The sequence below is a fragment of the Mustela erminea genome, chromosome 12 (assembly GCF_009829155.1).
Source record: "Mustela erminea isolate mMusErm1 chromosome 12, mMusErm1.Pri, whole genome shotgun sequence".
NCBI lineage: Eukaryota > Metazoa > Chordata > Mammalia > Carnivora > Mustelidae > Mustela > Mustela erminea.
Genome location: NC_045625.1, coordinates 82,071,575 through 82,095,084, shown reverse-complemented (window position 1 = coordinate 82,095,084; position 23,510 = coordinate 82,071,575). Strand labels below are relative to the sequence as shown.

Sequence of the window (23,510 nt, the reverse complement as noted above, 5' to 3'; positions counted from 1 at the left end):
GAGGGAGCCTTCTAGAGACATCTACAGACAGAATGGGTAGGATCTCGTAATCGCTTGGAGGGGACAGGGCGTGACAGAAAGACTGTGTGTGACAGAGAAGGAAAGATAAGCTGAAGTAAACCCTAGATTCAGCCTTTGGTTTTGGGTCTCCTGGATATTGCTTTTCTCTTTTTCCACGGATTTTCTGTCCCCAGCCTGGTATTTCATTCCCACACTGGAAGAATCTGTATTCTTGTTGCTCCTGTGTGCATGTGTGTTTTTTTCTTCCCCCGTTACTGCAGTTGTTATTTTATTGGTCAAGGTAAAGACCCATATCATTACTGAAAGTAATTACATGTATCATACCCGCAGGCATTTTTTAACGTTTTTCCAGTCATAGCACAGCTTTCTTGTGTAGCTTGGCTAATGTATGCTAACATAAGCCCATGGATCCTCAATGTTCTTGTGGGTCAAATAGCCAGGGCTTGTCTTTGTAAACATCTCATAGATGACGAGGTCAAAAGCAAATTGTGAATTTACCGGCCTTCTGGTAATTTGTTTAGAATAGGATGCCTGACAAGTTTTAAAAGTCAAAGCTACTTTGTTCCAAGTGGCCAGCAGAGGCTAAAAATACACCCAAAGCTGTGCTTCAAGGGAGAAAAGTGTGAAGGTTTCCAGCTCTAGAGATGGGGAACTTTTTGAACATGAACACATTTAGCATTAATGCCAGTCCACACGGTGGCACCTGGGAGGGAACTGCTTTGCTTTCTGGAACTTTTTGTTCCCGAAGGATTACAGGAAAAGTTGGAGTAGAATTTCAGCCAAAAACATTTGTTTTTTTGGTTGTTCTCCCCTTGTTTCTTAGGCCATCATTTTCATGTCAGCATGATCTTGGCCAAAAAATAATTTATCCCTCTTAACATTTCCCTCAACTAAGAACAGCATTCTTAATGTGCCTTTTGGAAGGCTCGTCTGACAGCTCTGGTACCCCTCTCCGAGGGAGGTTCATTCAAAAGGCTGGGTCGGGGGTGAGCTGAACTTTGGAAAGAATTGTAGAGTGAGTGAGGGCTGCTGGTAGTTTGTGTTTCCATTATGTATTCCTAGAGAAAGGAATACCATTTGGGAGATCCACCAAAACCCAGATCCTTTCTTGACCCGTGACCCCTCAGTATCTTGGGGTTCCTGAGAAACGTGCATGTCCAAAGCAGTCATGGGGCCGGCTGCTTCTTGGGATGAAAGAAAGTAATGTTGAGTCTCATTCTGTGGAAGAGTAGACCTGGGTCTTCTTTCCCACGTGGGCTTATGGACTGCTGAAATAGAAGGTGTGGCCCAGTCACTATCATCAATTTGAGGAGTTGCCTCCCCCCCCCCCTTTTTTTTTTGAAAGTGGAGTTTTTCTCTCTTTTTTAAAATTATTTTTACCTTTTTAGTAAGTAAGGTAAGAGGAGGAAGTTTGAGCCTTCAGCTCTAAAAAACCCCACACTGCTAGTGCAGTACAAATAGTTAGAGTGTTGAGCAATACCCAGGAGTTGAGCCACTGGAAATATAGGACTGGTCATGTCATAGATGCTCAGTAACTTCCTACTGACTGAGCATCTGACCGATCTGAGCAACAAGAAAATCTCATAGCAACATTTTTTCAAAATACAATGTGGTCTTCTGGCCGAGAACTTGAGTAGTAAATTACATTCAAACCTCAGACTATTACTTGACACTCTGCTGTCCCTCTCCCCACTTTTTATGGTTAATATTCTGAGATTTAATATATCCTGTCAATGAAAAAATATTTCAATAAATAGAGTTGCTATTAGCAAGGCATTCAAAACATCATGACCAATTAAATATGTGACTATCAGTGGGCATTCCTATTAACATTTAACACCAAATATCCCAAATCCAGAAGGATATAAACTACAGGTAATCAAAAAGAACCTAGTGGAATCCCTCAATAAACAGTACTTCTCAGGAGGTCAGAGGAGATCTCTGAGAGTGGGGAGATGGGCTAACTATCTAGGTGATGGGCAGTAAGGAGAGCTTGATTGAATGAGCACTGGGTGTTATATGCACTAAAGTCTATCTCTGAAACAAATAATACACTCAGTGTTAATTAAGTTCAATTTAAATTTAAAATATAAATAGATAAATGATAGATAGATAGATAGATAGACAGACAGAAAGAAAGATCGATCGATCACTGGTCTACCAGAGTGGGAGGCCCTTACTAGCAGTAGTTTTGACAGAGTTAACTTGGGTTATGTAGGGCTAATAGGGTATGTTCTACTGAACACTTTGACCCATTTTTCCTTGTAAAGGAGACCAACTCGGAGACAAAGGAAAAGACTTGAAAGCAGTGCTTGATTGACCTCAGATGTCATTGTGTATCTTTGTGAACCAGAAAATTCCCTGACGGGGACCGTGCCACATCCCAGGGGTTCCAGAATTAGAAGCCTACTCTAATTTTCGTTTCCATTCAAGTAGAAATAATTAGCTGAGGAACCTAACGTGAGTCATAAGTCTATGGAGTTTTTGGTGAAAATGTTCTTTCTTTCATGTGATCAAAATGCCTGCTTATTTAATTGCTCTGAGCTGAGTTGTCCTCTGCCCTTCCTATCTCCCAGGATTATTGTAAGGTCAATGGAGACAGTGGAAATAGAATACATTTTGTAAACCTTAATATTCTACACACACTTAAGATATTATTATTTTTATTCTTACTGACTAAGACAAAGCCAAAGATAAAATAGGTATCCTGTGGTTGTTGGATAATCTTTTGCTTTAGGGCTGGTTGAAAGCATTTGCATTTGGGGAGGGAGAATCAAGAGGCAGGAGGACCAGAGCAGAGGCAGGAGGACCAGAGCAGAGGCAGGAGGACCAGAGCAGAGGCAGGAGGACCAGAGCAGAGGCAGGAGGACCAGAGCAGAGCACCTGGGCTTAGAGAAGATTGCTTATGAACTGATGAAGAAAGGGAATGAAAGAGGGGTGCCCGGGTGGCTCAGTAGGTTAAGCATCTGAGTCTTGAATTCAGCTCAAGTTATGATCTCAGGGTCCTGGGATTGAGCCCCGTCAGGACCCATGCTCAGCAGGGAGCTGGTTTAAGAGTCTCCCTGCTCCTGACTGTGTGGACATGCTCGCTTTCAAATAAATAAATAGACCTTAAAAGAAAGAAAAATCAAGAGACTGAACTGAGATCTCTGTCTTTCTTCAGTTTACTGAAAAGTTCCTGGGAATGCATTCCAAAGTGAGCTTAGGCAATATGGAAGAGGTAAACTCTGCTGGGAGGCTGAGTAGAACAAAATAAATGTGGAATATTTAAAAGAGCCTTCATTTCGACTATTTTAGGAACCGTTCAGGATTAAAACCTCATGGTGTTTATTAAAGCTTGGCTGCCCTAATATTAGGTAGGTGCCACCAGTTTTGTGACTGGTAATAATAATAATTTAACCATCATTTATTTTTAGGAAGCATTTAGTGATAGGGCAGGTTGGGGAGAGTGAAGAATGCTGACCTCAACTAGATGTCGATTCTATTTCATTTTACTTCTTTGCAATAAAACAAAATATCAAGTTTTTCTGCCCAGCAGCACTGTCCCCATATAAACCAGTCTCAAAGAAATTGGATTCCCAGTTACACTGGTGCCATCACTGTGGGACTAGTTTTCCTGGAGCCCGAGTTCCCAAGGAGTAAATGTCTGCTTCTAGTTGAGCTCTCCCCGCAGCCTTTCCTCGGGATGAGTAAGTACCTGACCCTGAATTCTAGTCCCTTCCAGAGGAGGCTCTAAGTTCTCTTGATTTTAGAATTACGACACCGTGTATTCTAGAATAATAGAGGTAGCTTCATGCTTATCAAGCATTTTCTACACACCAGCCATAATTCATTTAATCCTCCCAAGAAATCTGTGAGCTGGATGCTGGTGCTGTTACTACCCCTGCTTTACAGGTGAGGAGATTGAGTGAAGAAGTTAAGAAACTTGCTTAGATGATAATGAATTGGATTTGAATCTAGACCATCTGGGTTCTTGACTGGGTTCAGACCCTAGTCTGTATCGTCTCTCCAAAAACTTGCATTTCCAAACCTTCAAAATACTGGAAGATCAATAGATATTCATCTCCATCTCTGCCATATTAAAAAAAGAAAGCCAGAGATCAAAGAGAACACCAAAAATTGAAGGTCAGAGAGGTACATTTCAAGAGGAGAGATGAAAACGTGTTTTTTATTACTTCTATTTAATATGCAATGGAGATTTGTGTAAGGAAATGAAAAGATTGTCTGCAGAAGAGTGAAGCTTGTAGAGCCCCTGGGTGGCTCAGTTGCTTCAGCATCCGACTCCTGATTTCAGCTCAGGTCCTGATCTTGGGGTCCTGGGATGGAACCCCACATCAGGCTCTCTGCTCAGATAGAGTCTGCTTGGGGTTCTCTCCCTCTCCCTCTGCCCCTCTCCCCACTCTCTGAAGCACACTCTCTACTGAATAAATCTTTTTTAAAAAAGAAAAGGGTAAACAACACATTCCCAAGCTTAAGGAACCATAAAAATATGGTTCAAAAGGGAGAAGGCTTTGACTTCTAACCAGCCAAGTTTGTTTCGATTTGTGGTACTTGTACATCTTGTACCTGAGGAGCCCTGCATATTTGTAAAAAGTGTTCCAGCTGGTTTAAACCCAAACTAAAACCAAGAGCAGGTGTAAGAGGCTGAGGGCCTCTCGCAGGGAAGAGTTCCATCCAGGCAACAGAAAGCTCCTGTGGCCGCGGATGACTGACTTTGTCTTGTCCAGATGCTGGCTGGCCAGTCCACACGGCAGCATGCAGACACCTTCCCGAAGGTACTGAGGGGGTTCCTGAATGCTGGCCTTTGGCCAAGGATACTGAGAAGACTAGTTGGAAAAGAACCTCTGCTTTGTAGTGATTTATAGACTGTGTGCAGCAGCTTTCCAATAATAAATTACATACAGAGTCCTAGCAGCTTTCAAATCCTGACCAAGACTACGTCCTTTTTATTTCTGGTATAAACCATGAGTCTCATCTCGTGAGACAGTGCTGGAAGGGAGGGGGTCACTCTCTCTCTCCCCGCCAGGCCACAGTCCCCTGACTCACGTTCTGTTGGTGTCTTACCCGTGTCGCACACTTCTCCACCTTCTCTTGCTCCGGGCATGCCTGTTATTACATGTAAACAACTAGAGAGAACTCTGCAGTCGCTCAGAGCTCGCTCCTCAAACTCAGAGCGGCGGGCCCCTTTAAAAATCTGGTGAACGCGCGAAGGTTCTCCTAGCAAAATATTTCAGACATGCAATGGTTTGACTGCAGTCATGAACTTTGGAAGCCATCCCCGTGCCCCAGGGTAAGAACCCTGGCCCCGCCAGCTTGACATCGAAGGCTGTTGTTTGAGATCCAGTGTCTTTCCTGTTCCTGTTCACTCTGGCGTCCCTGGGTGTGGCCCTTTTCCTCAGGGTCTCAGGCAGCAGCATGTGTGCCAGCCATTATAATTGCGTTTTGAGCAGGACAACGTAAGGAAAAGATAACGTTTAAGTGTGTCTCCCAGAAGTTGCATGAAAAGCTTACTGTGTGTGCAGGATTGGCTCCGTGGGCATGCCACCCATACACACACATACACGGGACCTTCTGCTCTGGGTTTAGGGCTCGGTAGTCGCCATATAGAAATTCATCATGAATTCCTGCTTGAATTTGTGTTTTTTAAGTGAAGTTTAATGGAACCGTGGAGAATGTGCTGGGCCTGGAAGCTCAACCCCTATAGGAGTCCCACCCCCTGGCTCCTGTTCTCTCCCTGGGACTAGGTGTCCACTGCTGGCCCCTCTCCTCTGGGAGAGCCGGGGTCAGGGCATGCAAAGAGGGGGGGGTCCCCACCCTGAGCTGCCAGTGTCCCAACACACAAAGCAGGCAGCTCAGTTGGGGCCAGCAACTCCCTTGCCTTCAATATAGACGCCTATGTCCCGGCTTATGGAGGTTGCCATACGCCTGGGGCTGACCCGTGTCCAGTGGGTCGGGGCAATGGGACTCTGGAAAGAGAAGATGCTTGGCTTGACTTCCCAGCCCCCAGAGGGGCCCTGCACACAGGTCTGACATTCGGCAGAAGGGGGAGCTCAACAGCCCCCCGGTCTGGCCTCCTGGTGCTTGTTGTCACTTCCTCACGAGTACCGGTGTGCCCGAGGGAGCAACAGCAAACAGCGGATAGAAATCATTATGACAGGTCAAGAGAGAAATCCTGGAAGAAATGAAAAAGCTTTATATATAATACCTCTAATAGCTCCTTTTTCAACAAGAAGCTCTGCATTTTCATTTTGCACCTAACCCTAGAAATTATGTAGTCAGTCCCGTTGCGTCTCCCTGGCCAGCCACAGACGGCCGCAAGAATCTGTGTTCCGGGTGACTGTGCCCAGCATCATGTTGGGAGTTCCATTACCACAGAAGATGGGGACAATGGATACCGGGGTAGATAGCTGGCAGTTTCTACCATATATGATAACACTTTTAAAATAATTACCAGGCACCAATTGTTATTGAAAGCGTTCACGACTTTTAGCTCATTTAATCCTAAAAACAGTAGTAGTATTAGACCAGTTGATGGGTAAGAGAGCAGCACACGGATGCGAAGTCACTTGGCCCAGAGCACATACCTGCCAAGGGATGAAGCCAGGACCCCAACTTGGGCCGTCTGAATTGGGAGTGCAGCATCCCTGCCTCAGGCTCAGCACCTGTGCCAGCCCACAGAGTCAGGATAGCAGAGGGAGGCTCCCCAAAATCTTTGCTTTCAACAGATTCCTTTAGGTGAGTCTTAGGAACTTTAAGAGATGTTGCTCAAACATTTCGGGGTACCATCAACTTCCGGAGACGAGTGTTGTGAGAAGTTGCAAGGAAGTAGGTCCTCCTCATAACACATTGGTGGCGGGAGGCAGAAGTTTACATCCCAGTGAATAAGGCATTTGACAGTATCTGTCAAGATTACAGGTGCACTGGCCCCGTGACACAGCAGTCCCACTTCCAGAAATTGACCCTGCAGACTGACCTGCACGTGTGTGAAATGGTGCCCATACCAAATGATAGTGGCATTGTCGATGGTGGAAAGTGTTGGAAGCCGCCCAGGCATCCAGCCGAGGAGAGCCGGCCGAGCCCATCCACGCAGGGCTGCGCATCCAAGAACGAGGAAGATCACTGAGTACTCATGCAGAGACATCCCCACGACATGTTGGGAGGTGAAGAAAGCGGGGTGCCAAGCGTGTGCATAGTAGAGGCAGGTGTGAGAGTTGCCTCTCCCTCGGAGCAGCGTGTTCCCCTGAACTCCCAGGGCTGGCCTGGCAGGCGGGGCCGGCGGAGTCAGCTCCGACCCCTCTCCACGCACTCCAGGTTGTTGCAGACTCCCCGACAGCTCTCTTCATAATTAATGGGGGTACTTAGGGCCCCTACGCCCTAGGCTTTGGGTCCTGTTCCCCAAGTCTATGGCAAAGAAAAACACCCTTATTATAGATCTTTCGAAACAGTAAACATAGCTCTTGAATGTAGCATGATTGTGGGATGCTTTCCTTTTCTCAGTATTTCCAGTTGAAAAGCCTGCCGCCACCTCGGCCGTGGGCTGGATTTGGGGCTTGAACTTTATGTATTTATTTTTTAAGTGCGTTCGAAGATTGGTACCCTTCCTCCAGCTCCGTGTGGTGCCTCTCGCCTCCTGAATTTGGATGGCCCGCTGCTGGTAGGATGCTTTCTTTCATACCTAAGGGAATGCTTACACTCTCGAGTGGAAACATGAGGGAGTTTCAGAAACAGATCGTTCTCTAAAAATAGTCCCGTCAGCCTTCACATTAAACTAGGTGTCAAGGCTCAGAGTTAGCAAGGCAGCTTGTTAGAGCAAAAGCAGCACGGACTGTTCCCTTGGAGATTATCATATATGGCTGTGAAACCCTAGGAAGGCAGACCTTGGAATTCTTCATGAGTTAAGAGGAGAGAAACCCAAATCCCAGGTCAATTTTTTTTTCTTTAGTTAAAAAGTAAGGATGAAAAAACACTACAGCATCAGAAAATAGATTAAATAATAGTCCGTTAGCACAATAAAAATTCCATTGCTTCCTGTGGTGTGGGCCTCGATTAATTTATTCTGGGTTTTGTCTTAGTCAGTAGTGGTTCCAGAATGTGGCATGGGGGAGGGTTTGAAGCTGCATTTCCATGACCTTTTATATAAGATCGAAGAGGTGTAAATGGATCGTGTCGATGAATGAAGGGGTAGTGGGTGGACAGGAAGAAGTAAAGCTCTTCTCTTCCCCCTCGGGCCTCATCTTGGCGCTTTAACTGCTCTCACTTGCTAGATGATTCTCTTCACCAAGGCCCAAGCCTGTATCCAAAGTTAATTTGGATCAGCGATGTCCTACAGAATTTTCTGTGATGGTAGAAATGACGCGTAACACTCTCCAATGGCCACTGGCCAGCATGGCTGTTCAGCAGTTGAAATGTAGCTCGTGTGATTGAGGAGCTAAATTTTTCATGTATTTTACTTCAAGTGGTTTAAATTTAAGTAGTCACATTTGAATGGCTGTCAGCTACCATTTGGACCACTCAGCTCCACACTTGGAGTGGAAGTCAGGAATTCTAAAGTTTTTTTGTTTTGTTTTTTTAAGATTTTATTCATTTATTTGACGGACAGAGATCACAAGTAGGCAGAGAGGCAGGCAGAGAAGAGAGAGAGAGAGAGAAGAGGAAGCAGGCTCCCCACCGAGCAGAGAGCCCGATGCGGGGCTCGATCCCAGGACCCTGAGATCATGGCCTGAGCTAAAGGCAGAGGCTTTAACCCACTGAGCCACCCAGGCGCCCCAATTTTAATTTTAATTTCTGAATTCTGTCTTTATGTCAAATGAAGATGGCGTTAAGTCATTTTAGTGCTGTATGGTTTAAAGGTCCATCTTATACGACAGATATAATGGACCCAGGCCTCCCCATTGGGTACTGTGAGAGGTGTGGGCCACCCAGACTTCCTTACGAGGTTCCATGAGCCAGAGATGTCCATGTCAAGCTGTTCTTCGACTCTCTTGGTCCATTTGCAAGAACCAAACCAGGGATCCAGTCCCTGGAGAGAACAGGACTTGCTGTTTAGAAGTACTGACTAAACAGCAAAAGTTGTGAACTCACAACATCGCAGCTGATATTCACAAGCGAGAAAACTTCATTTGTGCGTATTTCTTTAAACTCAAAATCAGTCCATTAATTTCAAAGCCTTGACTGAACTCACAGATGACTCAACACTACACATTATTGCTTTTTTTTTTTTTTTTTTTTTAACCGAAAAACAGAAAAGAATTAGTTGCTGTTGTGCATACTTTGTGGGATTGTGACAATTAGGGGATAATTTAATGTTGTAAAATAGCCTTGTGTACAGTTAAATACCCAAGGCGGCTTTGTAGGAGCAGACACCATTCAACCTGCGTATCTTGCTAACCCTCAATCAGCCTGATAACCCTCTCCTACTTCCCAATTCTCCCTTCAGAGTGTTCATGTTTCCACTTTGTCCTTTCGGTGGTATTTTTCAGATCACCTACTACCTAATATTTTTCAGGCTGTTGCTTAAGAAACAATACATAGTTGAGCTTCCCATCATAGAAGCCACTGCATCCCACCAACAAAAATTCCTATCTCCAACTCTCAGACATGCCTATCTCTAGGCATGAGACAGACAGCTCCAGAATTTGTAAAAGATGGGTCTAGTCGTCCTTTCCTTGGGAATTCTGACTCCTTAGCAAGTGGGAGGTTGAGTGGCCCAGACCAAAAGTAGGCTGAGTCAGGTCTTAAGCTCCAGCTGATTTTTTACCCCTAAAACTGTCCCTCTGGGAATCCCAAGACCTCCAAGGTAGCACAGAGGAAACCACCTTCCAGCATTAGTCTTCACTCCAGCCTGCACTTAGCTGGTGTGCTCTGTAGTCAAGGCCAAGAGCCAGGTCACCATCTCTTGTCTTCTGATACATGCCCATTGGTATTAAATCATGGTGTCTTGGACCCCATAAGGAGAGCCCTGAAAAGCTGTAGACTGCTGACTATTAGCCCACCCGCCCTCCACTGTCAGCCCAACTCTTGAGAGAGTGAACCCTCTTGGCATAGGCTGTTGTGTACGACTCACGTATCCAAGATGAGTTTGTGCACTGGGACACAGAAGCTCTCCAAAGGGCTCATTCAGGGAGCAAGTTGCCAACATACAAGCTGCTGTGAGAACGACTTTAACTCCTCTCCTACAGAGCAAGCCACCCAGCAAAGTGCCGTGAATCTGAATAGCCTCAGCATTTCGGATCTTACTGTTCTGTTGACGAGCGCACGTGGTCCTTGAGCACGCCATGCGGGTGGTCTGCTGGGAGGTGGTGAATCAAAGCCAAGAGGTTTTGTTCTCTGGTCAGCCTCTGCATGTTGTTTGTGAGCACGTGACTAATTGCTCCTACGCCGCTGCACATTTAATGACCACTTTGGGGGATTTTGACAGGAAAATGGCCACTTGTTTATGCTCAGATGTCATAGGACATCTGCCCTTTGCAACCCCGTGCCCCCAGTATGGTCATGTGAATGGATCGTGGGGTGAGAGTCGGAGGGCTTCCCTCTGTTCCGCAGCCCATGCAGGACCTTGGAGAGGCCTCAGACAGGTGTGGCTTTGGCCTCTGCGACGCAAGCAAAACACACCTGCACTTTATCTGGCTGAGTGGGAATGGGTGCAGCTGCAGTAGATTAAAACCAACGAATTGTTGTCTGCGGAGAGAGCTTCTTGGTGGTTAGATGTTATGCAATTATGAGTGTTACTGCTAAATATTATTCTTACTTTGTGTGTGATGAAACATTTAAAATTTATCATGCATTTGGTAGGATGGAGAATATTTTCCTAGTCTCCTGTTTGTGCTTTAAGTAGCTATTGATTATGTTGGAGGATCCTAATATTCGTGCTGTTGTGACGCTTCATGTCATACAGAAATGTGTAAATTCCTAATTAAGTATTTCTCATCTGCTTATCCCCTCACCTTGCGGGATCCAGTGTGACCAGTGTCATGGGCTATGTGTACTTCCCACAATTCCCTACGTGTTTAGAAACATAAAGTCTTATCATTTATAAAAGCACAGGTAGGCCTTTATATGCACATGTATACATACTCCAAGTCAATATAGAGCTACATCATTCTTTTTTCAAAGATTTTATTTATTTGACAGAGATCACAAGTAGGCAGAGAGGCAGGCAGAGAGAGAGAGGAGGAAGCAGGCTCCCCGCTGAGCAGAGAGCCCGATGTAGGGCTTGATCCCAGGACCCTGGGATCATGACCTGAGCTGAAGGCAGAGGCTTTAACTCACTGAGCCACCCAGGTGCCCCTACGTCATTCTTTTTAAGAGTTGCCCCAACAGTCCATAATGTGGACTATAATCTTTTTAAACATTTCCCCATTGCTGACCATTGTTGTTTTCCTCTGTTTTAAGATGTAAAGACAAAAACAAAGATTGTTGCTTTTGCTTGTTTTTTTTTTTAATCATATGTTTAATGTTGACCTTCACTGTCTTTTAAGTTACTCTTAATTAACTACTTTTTTCCTAATTAGGTAACTTTTCCTAAAAGTCATAGCATGAGGTTTTTTTTTTTTTTTAATGCATATTTTAAGGCCCTCTATTAAGAAAAAAGGAAGAGAAAATGCCTTGCTCTACAATGGTAGGACTTGCTGGGGTAGTTGTCTGGTCGCATGAGGGTTTGGGAGGATTGTTTGTTTACATGGTCAGTTTCCTAGGTTCCCTTGTCATCACCAATCGGCGTGACTCGGCAGCCAAACAGCTCTTCCTACTCAGTGTCTTGTGGCCAAACAAACTGAACGTCGAGGAATGGAAAATATTGCGAAGTTTCTAAATGGCCAGGAAGTTTTTAATTCCGAGACAGTTCCTTTTTTGTGATTAAGAGGGTTGAAACGCCTAATTTTAAAGAATTCTTTTGAGTATTTACATTGCACACAAGAAATGCCAGTATGTTTCACTTGGTGTTGCATGAGAGAGATTTGCAGTCACTGGTTTGATGAGGTACCCCAACGCTTACGCCTTCCTTTGCCATAAGGGTTCTGCATGAGACCGTCAGCTCACAGAGGGAGGTCTTTTTATGTATTTCTGTATCATGCCTGGCAGAAAGTACACGCTTGATAAATGTTGAGCATGGACTTGGGTTTATATAGGGCTGAAAAGTACCACTTTCTACAGGAGTCTTGCTGAAGAGGGACTCTCATGTTTGTTTGATGCAAAGGGATGACTCAGAGAGGGAGAAGCACTGGCCAGGCATAAGATTCAGGAGTAGGAGGAGACCAGGAAGATGAGGTAATGTGGTTTGCTCTAGTGATAGATGCTAAATCAGATCTTGAGGGTGTTTATCTTGGACTTGAGAGGAAGGGAAAACCACAAGATCCTTTCTGTAGGGGAGGGGATGGCCAGCTTGGTGAATGGAGAAGCTGACTTTGGCTCTTTATGTGTCATTGTGATTGACGACCTCGGGGGGGACTGTCCTTTCCTGACCTTTGCATGGGATGAGCTGTTATACCTTATTTTTTGTAGTCGTCCCGCCGGGTTCCTACATGCACCTAAGAATATTCAGAACAATAGAAATAAAACTCCAAATCTTCATATTGTGAGTTGGTCTGTAGTATGATTTTTTTCAACTCTTTAAATAAATTCCAGTTAGTTGGGGCACCTGGGTGGCTCAGTCGTTAAGTGTCTGCCTTCAGCTCAGGTCATGATCCCAGGGTCCTGGGATCGAGCCCCGCATTGCGTTCCCTGCTCAGCCGAGAGCCTGCTTCCCCTCTCCCGCTCCCCCTGCTTATGTGCCCTCTCTCGCTGTGTGTCTCTCTCTGTCAAATATTAAATAAAATCTTTAAAGAAACTCCAGTGAGTTAACATACAGTATAAGAATAGTTTCAGGGGCAGAAGCTAGTGATTCATCACTTTGACCAGGCGGTCTTCACAGTCAATGCCATCCTTTATCCCCATCACCCATTTAACTCACCCTCCCACCCCCCTCCCCTCCAGTAACCCTCAGTTTGTTCTCTATAGTTGAGAGTCTCTTTCTTGGTTTGCCTCTCTTCCCCGGCCCCCGATGTTCTTCAGTTTTGTTTCTTAAATTCCACCTGTGCCTGAAATCCTATGGTATTTGTCTTTCTCTGACTGACTTCCTTCACTTAGCATTATACCCTCTAGCTCTAGCCACATCATTGCAAATGGCAAGATTTCATTCCTTTTTTTGGCTGAGTAATATTCCTGTGTGTGTGTGTGTGTGTGTGTGTGTGTGTGTGTACCCACATCGTCTTTACCCATTCATCATTCAATGGTGTAGTATCATTTCTGTGTATGTAGCCACACAACACAAATTTCCATAGATCAATAAATAAAAATATAGTTTGGATACAATTTTAAAACCTTCAAAAACGGGGTGCATGGGTGGCTCAGTCAGGTAAGTGTCCAACTCTCGATCTGGGCTCAGATCACAATCTCTGGGCTGTGGATCAAGTCCTACCTTGGATTCCATTCTAGGTGTGGAGCCTGCTTAGGATTCTCTCTCTTCCTCTCCCTATGTCCCTCCCTCCAATAAATAAATAGATTGATTAATTTAAAAGTTTCAGAAACAGTGAAACTTCCTTGCAAGTCCTCAGTCCTCCTAAGTCTCCAGGTGGCCTCAAGACTTTAGCTATTGTCCTGGAGGCTGGAGAAATGCTCAGATAGATCTGGCAAAGTGGAGGCCTCCTAGTCACCACATGAGCTGGCCCCAGGTCCAATCTGCTGAGAGAAACAGCCTTCAAAAGGTCGTCTTTTCCTGGAGGAGCTTGGAGACTAACACCTGCTCCTAGGAATACCTAAGTAGGCTGAGCGACCGTAATTGATTCCCCTAATATTTGCCTATTGCCTGCTATGCCTGTGCCGCCTGATCCTGCTTGCGATGATCTCATTTCCAGGCAAAATAATAGGGATCTTGCCTGAATATAACAGACTGTCCCAGCTCTGGTGAAGTGGTTGTGGTTCAGTCTAATGGGTGGGGCAAACGCAAGGACATAGATAAATGGTTATAGGACTTTCCTTCTGACTTCTGGATACAGACCATCAAGTGTTAAGCTCTAAAGCACATGGAGAGGAAATGATTGTTGCAAAGATCGGATAAGACAGTGTGGGTGGCAGCTGTCTACAGAACGCTCTATGAATTAGAGTTGTTACTTGAGGGTGCCTGGGGCGCCCAGTCAGTTGAGCGGCCGACTCTTGTTTCAGCTCAGGTCATGATCTCTGGGTTGTGGGATTGAGCCCCATGTCAGGCTGCACACTTAGTGGGGAGATTCTCTCTCTCTCTCCCTCCTCATGCGTGTACACAGGCATGCTCTCTCTTGCTCTCTCTCTCTCAAATAAATAAATGTCTTCAAAAAAAAAAAAAAAGAATTGCTACTTGTTCCAGAATGTGAAATTTGTTAGGTTCAAACTAGGAGAATAGCTTTCTTCAAAACCCAGCTTTAGTCTCCTTTAATTTTCTCATGGAAGTTAAGTCTATAATTCACACAGGAAGTTGGGGGAAGTATGTTCTCTCATTTCATGTTAACTGTTGTTGTTGTTGTTGTTACATTCTTTTGCCGTAGTAGTTTCTCAGTTAGAGTATTATTATCTTTTAATCTCAAAAAGTATTGGGGCATTTTTTTTTTTTTACATATATTTTCTGTCTTTAAATCTGAAAGTTTAGATTGGAGACTGGCTGGGCTGCTCTTTTCCTTATCTGAAAGGCAAGTCCAGAGTTCAGCTTTCTATCTGAAGAGCCTGCTTGGCGGGCCGGCTGGAGAACAGTACCGGTCATACAAGTTATTTTTCACTGAACAGAGGCAGCTCCCTTTCTTTCAGACCTGCAAGCTTAAGAAGCAATTTCCTCTACCTGGTTCACTCTTGGCACTTAACTCAGCACCACCAGCCAATCGGAACATTTTAATAAATGCCAACCACTCTCCACCAGAGGAATGTTGAAAATGGCAAAAAAATATATTTTTTTAAAAAGCTACAATAGGAATATTCCAGGAGACACTAATAATTATCAATAAAATTTGGAAGCTTGTTCATCGTTGCTCTTAACATCTCCTGCCAAGTAGTAAGTGGAAAAAAAGAAAGAAGGAAAGAAAGAAGGAACGAGGGTATTTTATTTTATTAGTAAGGTCAGAATCCAGAATAGCCAATGTGACCACGTTTTGAAAACTGTGGAACTGAGGAGTGGCTGCAATTGTTTTTCCCCAAGTAGGAGAACAATTCAGATATGAATGAGCAATTTTTCCATTATTGCATCTCCCTCTTTCTTGCACGTGTGTGTGTGTGTGTGTGTGTATTCATGTTGTACCACTGATGGTTTAGCAGTAAAGGATATAGTTCAGTATTTTCATTCTAAGGTGTATATCTAAGAGATTCTATAATTCTAGTTTTATAAAATTATACTTGTTTTGTGCTGAATTTTTGGAAGAGGGTGCACATTTTAGGGTTTTTACCAACTTCTCTTTGTTTTATAATCAAAGCAGTAAAGGACTCCGTCCTTCAATGAAAATGTGCCTGCATGGCTCTAATGTTCCCCAAACCAGAGCTCCTCCTGTCTAGTTGATCACTTATGACAGTGTGTTATATTGAAGAGCAGTAACAATCAGCAGGCCAGAAGGCACCAGTAACTGAAGATGAGGAGGGTGTTTCTCAATGAAAGAGACCAGTAAGCTCCAGGTCAGGCCTTGCGTTCCATTCCCTTGGCTTGGTTCCCCTTTCCTCCTTACCCACAATTTCCTCTGTCTTCAACCCCTCATCCCAAGCCGATGTCCATCTTGCTGGGGACTTGAGGAAACCACTAGGATAACTGCCCTGTAGTCCCTCCAATTTATATTTACTGATGGGAAATCAGTGATCTATTGTTATTACGGAGAATCTTCAGCCGACACAATTCGAGGGTGGAAGGCACACGGAGAAACATCTTGCTTTCATTTCGGGACAGCTGAGCGTGTTCTGCTTTCCTGCTGGTTAGCTGAGAGACAGAAGAGGATTTGAAAGACGGGGTTGTGCTCAGACTCCTCAGACCTTCTCTAATGTTAATGTTTTGTAATATGAAGGAAAAAACCTACAAAGAAACCACCTAGGTGTCGCTTATGTCTCCTCTAATACGTCAGGTCCTCCTTGGCTTCAAAATAACAATAGAACCGTCTTTTCCTCTCCTGGCACATTCTCAGCTTATAAAACGTGAGGCTAGTTTTGTGAGGTGGGGGGCTTGCCACCCTGAATCCTCTTACCCAGCTGTGGTCATGTCCCTCACTGACAGATCGGACCTCCCCACCTCCTGTTTTGCTTCCTCCCTGTATTGTATCTTGGTCACAGTCTTTGAAAAGTTGTCATGCAGACATTCTCAATCATGGCAGATGTGCCTTAAGAACATCAGAAAGGAGGAAATAATGCCATGAACATCTTTTTTGTTTATAGCTCTATCTCCAGGACATTAGAGCACTGCCTGATCTGGAGTAGATGCTAAATAAATATTGTGGATCTCAGGGCTGGTGCCACATCATCTTGTCTTGGGCTCCTTACAGTCACACTCACACTTTGGACAGGTGGCTCTAGTTCTCTGTCACCACTCCTCCCCATGCCCAACCATAACCCACAACTTGTTTTGGTTTTTTTTTTCCTCCTTCTACATGATTCCTTTCCTAGGTTAATCTATAAAAATATCCTATTCACTAGATTCATAATATTTTTAGGAGATTTTATTTATATTTTAGAGAGAGAAAGGGAGAGGGAGAGAGTGAGGGGAAGAGCAGAAGAAAAGGGAGAGGGAAACTCAAGCAGACTCTGTGCTGAGTGCGGAGCCCAATGCAGGACTTGATCTCACGACCCCAAGATCATGACCTGAGGTGAAATGAAGAGGTGGATGGTTAACTGACTGAGCCACCCAGGCACGCCTAGATTAATAATCTTAATGTCACGTTTCACATTTCATTTAGTGGATAAGCCATTTGAAATTAGTTTGGTTTTCCAATTATTATTATGACCTACTGATACCCAAAGAAAAAACAGTCAAAGAACTTTGAGGTAAATGATAACGCTTATCTTTGAATCCAAGAAACTTTGGGCTCTTCTAATGAGGAGTCAATGAAAGCCAAGTTTCCTCCACTAATAATAGTACTTGGTCAGAAGGTAATAAAGTCCAAAAACAGATGCCTGCATGAAAGTCACACCAGGGATTTTTATCATCATGAACTCTATTTCAAGTGGTAGTAATAGGAAGATTAAACTTGTTTTAATATAGGACTACTTTATTCCATCTAATAAATACATAATTCACTCTATCTCACTTTTTCTCATCTACAAGTATAGGTACCCTAAAGGGACAATATGAAATCAAAGGTCAACATTAACATACGAAAACTGCGCCACAGAACCCCTTATTGTTCCCAGCAGTGTTGGCCCTGGGATGAACTTCTGTTCCCCAATTAAGGGGGACGGGCTTTTGGAAAGCAAATTTTCTCAAGTTTAGAAGGACAATACTTTCCATACCCCCCCACTAGATCACCAAGGGGTCTATTACTGCGGGGCACAGATATCATCCTTAGGGTTTTAAGTCAAACCTTCCAGTGGAAAATTGCCACTGGTTCCCCCAGTCTCCAAGGACCAACTTCATTCCATCTGGGGTGGTACCAACTGGGAATTTTAGGGTGTAGAAGGTAAGATCCTTCGTTTGTTAGGGTCTTAGCTTTGTTAAAGCACCTCTTGCTTGGGGAGCTATCCAAGGTGCTGTCTGAAACTCCCTGTCTATTTTGTCCCAAGTGTTGACATATATTTCTATCTTGAGCCTCACCCTTTTGCATTTGTCTAATCCTGAAACCATTTATCTTTCCCAATTTGGATTCTTCCTGACCGTTACTTCCTTCCAAATCCTGAGATGTGTTGTGTTGCATTCATACCTTGCCCTCAGCTGACCCTTTGCCTGCATTTTGTCTTGATACTGCTTCGTCTGACTTAATTCTTACCCTCTCTCACCCCTTCCTCGCCTGGGTTTTGTGTATCTATAGCATATATCAGCTAAATGATAGAAATCAGGAGTTAATCAACAAGAAATTTAAGCCTCAAGATATATATGATTTTATTTTTGTGTTAATATAAATTGCCTGCGTTCCATACTATTGGAAAAAAAATAGTTTTCTAATAAGAAAACCATTAGTTAGTTATATACATTAGTTATAACCACTAGTTATACAGAGCCTAGAAGGACAAATAGAAAAATAATTTTCATTTATTATCTTTCAGCATGTTTGTTAAAGTAAATTAAATATTCAGCTACTGTTGGCAAGATCAATATTATTTTGGGAACATATATTTGTTATGTAGATTTTAATCATATTTGTAATTTTTACCTGCAATAAAGCAAAGAAAATTGTTTTGACTATAGTAGTGGATGACCCATTCTGGCAACTGGTGTTAAGGTGTATTTTTTAAGATACATTTCTTCAAGATTTGGAGCACCCCAAATTTACACAGAGTGCCAAAATTGCCTGCAAGTGAATACATTTTTAATGTAATCATAACAATTGATGTTCCCATAGAAATGCTTTTATATGCTTTCAGAGAAATTTTTGTTTCATCTGACTTCCACTACAATGCGTATGTTGTCTCTATAAGAAGAAGGAAATCCACGTGAACTTTGAGCGCTGTGGATACACATCAGGTGTTGTGCAATCCATTGTGTAACAGCAGGTGCCCTCTGTTATTTCAGCTTCTTCTCCAATGATCACATTGTCTTGAGAAAGAAAAAAGCAAACAAACCTCTAAGCACGCTACCCTCTGTTCCCTAGCTATGAAGAGATTGCCTGCCTTGAGTGTTACTGGTGGTGTTCATACTAGCAGTTAGGGTAGAGCGATGTCTGCATGGACCCATCCGCATTTTTTCCCCCAGTCCCTTTATGACCACTGACCCACATCTCCGAGACAGTTCTTGAGATTAGGGGTGTAGATCATTACCATTAACAATTTTTTTTTATGTCTGTGCAAAGCTAACAAACTCTCCCGGGATTGAGCTCTTGCCCTTGGCTCCTAACCAACTCTTAGTATGGACGCACCACATTTTTACTGGCCCGAGATGAGTCTTGACTCAATTTAGACTTTAGTATAAACAGAACTGGAGCAGTTGACAGATCTGTTTTAGCAGTAGAACCTGTTCTTCCAACAAAACCTATAAGAGAGCCTGACAAATGATCTAGGTAAAAAGAAAGTGAGTTGCACAGTTGGAAGTCTGGGAACCTGGTCCCCAGAACTCTCCCATCGCCTGAGGAGCCTAGGGGCTCCACAGAGGTCTGTGTGAGAGCTACCGATTGTCTAATCCCTTTACTTTACAGGTGGGGAAACTGAGGCTTGGAGAGGTTAACTCACTGCTCATGAACACACAGTTCATGAGGTAGGGGCAATGCTGAGACAAGACACTGGTCTCTGACCCCCTTCTGCCGCCCAGTTCACAGTCTCTGCCTCCTGTCCTCCCCCTCCCCCATTTCCTCATGGTTGAAGGGAACAGATCCTGTACTCACTCTGACTTCTGTATTGACAGGCCTTCCCCCTCCCCAACTAAAACATATTCTAATTCAAACTGGCTTAAACTAGAGGATTTCATCACCTACTGTAAATTAAAAGTTCTGGCTTCACGTGCAAGGACAGGTTTAAAAAAATGCTGTCCAGTCCAGTCTTCTTCTCTTCATTTCTTTTGGTTCTGGCTTCTGCTGTGCTGGCTGCATTTTCAGGGGACTTTCTTCAGGGGCTCCGACAGGTGGAAGCATCCAGCATTCTTACAGGGAATGGTTCCTAGGGAAAGAAGGCTTCTCCTAGCAAAATTCTCCGAATTGAGCCTCATTTACCTGAGTAGGTCCATGTGCCCACTCCTGAAGCAACCTGCCCGGCCAGAGGGCAGGGGCGACCTGATTGGTCAGACCTGGGTCCATGGCCACCCCTGAAAAGGCAGAGTTGGGGTTGGGGTCAGTGCCACTCAAACCATTTGGGCTGAAACTAAGGAAGGGCAGGTTCCACAAGGGAAAAGCAGGGTGCTGTTAACCAGAATGATGAGGAAATGAACACGTCTCCTGCAACATCCTCAACTCTTCGTTGGCCTTAGAGGCTGATCCTGGGAGACAGAGGCGGGAGGGCTCGTCACAGAGCTGCCTGGTCTGTTGCTGCTTCTGCAGGAACACAGGCTCCTCTCTCTCGTGGACTCTTCCGTTGTAGTATTGTTCAATTTGGGAACATACAGGGATGTTTGTTCATCAAAGCACAGAATTTTTTTTTAAGATTTTATTTATTTATTTGGCAGAGAGAGTAGAAGTAGGCAAGAGAGGCAGAAGGGGGGTGGGGAGAGCAGGCTCTCTGCCGAGCAGAGAACCCGAGGCAGGGCTTGATCCCAGGATCATGACCTGAGCCGAAGGCAGAGGCTTAGCCCACTGAGCCACCCAGGCACCCCGAATTTATTTATTTTTTTTTAAAAGATTTTATTTAGTTGTTTGACAGCGGGAAAGAACAAGCAAAGGGAGCAGCGGAGGGAGAGAGAGAGAAGCAGGTTCTCTGCTGAACAAGGAGCCCAGTGGGGGTCTTGATCCCAGGACCCCTGAGATCATGACTTGAGGCAAAGGCAGATGAGCAACAAACTGAGCCAGACAGGCACCCCCCCAAAACACAGAATTTAAATGTACCTTATGTTTTTGGAGGCATTTGGTGGAAATTTCCAGGTATTCCATGAGAGGGTTTGACCCAGCTGGATACATGTGAGAGTATATAGTCAGGAGTGGGTGAAACAAGATCAGAAAACTTCCAGGAAAGTCTCTAAACAGCACACAGTGTTGACACTCCCTGGTTGCTCTGCTCTCCTGCGTCCCGTTTCCCCCCGGGGCAGTTTGTTTGTACGTGCACGAGCCAGGATATGAACTGAGCAAGGTGCATAGCCAGGCTAGCTCAGATGCACACTGTCAGGCATGTTCTGGGAGGGAGAGTCTACCTTTAGGTTTCCTAGGTCAAGAAATAACATAGACAGTGGTGAAAGAGATTGGCTGAGGGTATCACAGTGTTCATCCTGTAATTTTGCAGCAGGACATAATTTAGGCTCCAACTAGAGGTATTTTAGGAGACTAGCTAATGGAAATGTGGACCTGGAAATCCAGAAACTTGCATTCTGTCTCAGTTATAGATTGGTTGACTTTGATCCAATTTCTCATTCTCTCTGGGCCTTAGTCTCCCAGTCCTGAAAAGTAAAGTTGGCCAATATAATAGCGGACTTTCACGTGAATCAGTGTTTCATCATGTATGCATACCAGGTGGTTCACAGGACTATTTTAGGTGGCACATGCCATATTTCTTAAAACAATTATGCATATTTTCCCACTTTTGTTGAGATATAATAACAATATATAATAATATAAATAAATAAATGTTGTATGTGTTTTTAATGCACTAGACTAACCAGTACAGCAGTTCCCAAATTTCACGGCTACCACTGCTAAAGAACTAGGTAAAGTAAATATTATAATTTTAAAGATGAATATGGCTGAAGAAAAACATTAAGTAATTGGTACACAGATAAAGCAAAACCCCAAGGGTGGGACATAAGTTATAGAATTTGAGAAAACTCTGATGTACATGACCTCAAGATAAAAACATTTTTCAGTAGAGTAGTATAATAATGATTTGACAGTTAGGGAGTCTGAGACTGTGCTTTACTGAGAACCTATATGACGCCAAATGCTGTATCAGGGACTCCCCATGAGTGAAATTACTACATTTTTAAAGTAAGAACTACCTGATTTTAAAACCATGTTCTGTCCACCAGCCACACTATCCCTGCAGGGCTCAGGGCTCACACAGAGGTAAAAACAGAATAGTTCAATAGTTCAATATTTGTATATACTGTGGAAGGATCACACATTAACATGTGTTACCATATATAGTTACAGTGTTTGTGCTGTGATGAGAACTTTTAAGATCTACTTTCTTAGCAACTTTTAAATATGCAACAGAGTATTATTAACTATAGTTATCATTCTGTACATTACATTCCCATGACTTATTCATTTTATAACTGGAAGTTTGTACCTTTGGCCTCCTTTGCCCATTTCGCGCAGCCCCCCACCCCTGGCCTCTGCCACCTCTGTCAGCCTCCAATCTGTTCTCTGTTGCTATGAGCTTGGGTTTTCTTTGTTTTTTTGTGTGTGTTTCTTTGTTTTTCCTCCAGATTCCATACATAAGTGAGATCATATGGTTTTGTCTTGTCTTTGTCTGGCTGCTTTATTTCACTTGGCCTAATGCCCTATTTTTCCATAGTGGCTGCACCAGCCTGAATTCCCAGCAGTAGCACATAAGGTCTTCCTTTTCTCCACATCTTTGCCAACACTTGTTATTTCTTGTCTTTTTGATACTAGCCATTCTAACAGGTGTGAGGTGATGCCTCATTGTGGTTTTGATTTGCATTTCCCTGGTGATGACTGATGCTGAGCATTTTTTCACCTGTCTGTTGGCTGTCTTGATGTTTGTTTGGGAAAACGGCTATTCAGATCCTCTGCCCATTTTTAATCGGATTACTTGTTTACTATGGAGTTTTATGAGTTCTTTTATGTTTTAGATATGAATCTCTTATCTAATACATGATTTGCAAGTATTTTTTTTCCCACTTGGTAGTTTTCCTTTTCATTTTGTGGATGGTTTCCTCTGCTGTGCATAACCTTTGCTATATCTTTCAATTACGTACCATTCTGTATTCAAAATAATAATAATAATAATGAAATTTTTAGAAAGTTGAGTCTACATGGAGAGTGTGATCCTCAGTGATCCTCAGTGATCCTGAGAGACCGTGTTCGTGTCACCCTTTGCCACCCCTTTCCTCCCTCAGCTTGGACCACTGCTGTGCTGGGGAAAGGCATACATCCACAAGCTAGCATGTGCAGAAACTTCTGGAAGGCTGAATCACAGAGGTTAGAAAGGAGAAGGAACCACATCTCTGCCCTTTGTCTGGGAGGGTCCGCAGTGATCCTCAAAACCAAATAGCCTCTTTTCACAGAAGAATTGGCCTGGAGCTTGGAGTTGCCAGGTATAATACATTTGAATTTCAAATAAATGACAAATCATTTTTTTAGTATAAGTGTGTTCCATGCAATATTGGGGGGTATGTTTGGGTGGTCTGCTTAAGGACTTTGAATTACTTAATCTGGCAATCCAAGTGGGATCCAGAACCCAGCTTCTCATCAGGCAGTGTGTTTTCTCTGAGCCTGGCATTCCTGATCTGTGAAATAAACGATAATGATTATCCACCTGTACCCTGGGGTTGCCATAGAGCTGGAACAGACCCCCGCACTTTGTAAACAGCTGCTCTAAAATTAAAAGGAGTAAACACAGTTGCTCTCTGTGGTCTTGCCCTTAGAACCTTGATCTCCATAGCATACAGCTCATTGAAACCCACTGCCTTGTTTTTCTACCAAATTGGTTATGATTTCTTATATGCCTTGGGCACATCGTCATACATTTTTTTTCATATTTATTTATTTATT

General features: G+C 43.7%; 1 protein-coding gene and 1 long non-coding RNA gene across 2 annotated transcripts in view; one reads left to right on the top strand and one right to left on the bottom strand.

Moving 5' to 3' along the window:
• Positions 1 to 23,510, top strand: part of MAMDC2 (MAM domain containing 2) — a 140,563-nt gene that overhangs the window by 24,759 nt on the left and 92,294 nt on the right. The gene's annotated exons all lie outside the window — the stretch shown is intronic.
• LOC116570408 lies at positions 18,675 to 20,830 on the bottom strand. The gene is made up of 3 exons (XR_004277422.1): positions 20,670 to 20,830; positions 19,611 to 19,791; positions 18,675 to 18,739 (listed from the first exon to the last, which is right to left on the bottom strand). It is a non-coding gene; the product is annotated as an uncharacterized LOC116570408 (long non-coding RNA).